We start from the raw sequence: 336 nt of genomic DNA, 5'->3' as shown, positions 1-336 counted from the left end.
CTCATCCAACAGCAGTGGATGCTTCAGGTGCTGCCTGGATGCTCCAGGTCCTGTTTCCATCCTTCCCTCCCAGATCCAGAATCCAGCTCCTCCCTGTGCCTTCCCAGGCTCTGGAATGCTCTGGAATCTGCAGGGACAGACAATGGGAGCTAATTGAACTCTTGATTAAAGCCCGGAATGTCGATCATCACCAATCCACCGGGAAGAGAAGCTCTGGAGCTGTTTGAGGAAGGACAGAATGGAGGAAAAAGGGATTTATCCCGAACACTGAGTGGGAAAATGGCCGGATTTAGGTGGGGTGGGCAGGGCTGGGGCGTCCTGGATCCCACCAGGCTC

The sequence above is a fragment of the Geospiza fortis genome, unplaced genomic scaffold (assembly GCF_000277835.1).
Source record: "Geospiza fortis unplaced genomic scaffold, GeoFor_1.0 scaffold567, whole genome shotgun sequence".
NCBI lineage: Eukaryota > Metazoa > Chordata > Aves > Passeriformes > Thraupidae > Geospiza > Geospiza fortis.
The sequence above is the reverse complement of the archived record's forward strand: the minus strand, read 5'-3'. Positions refer to the sequence as shown.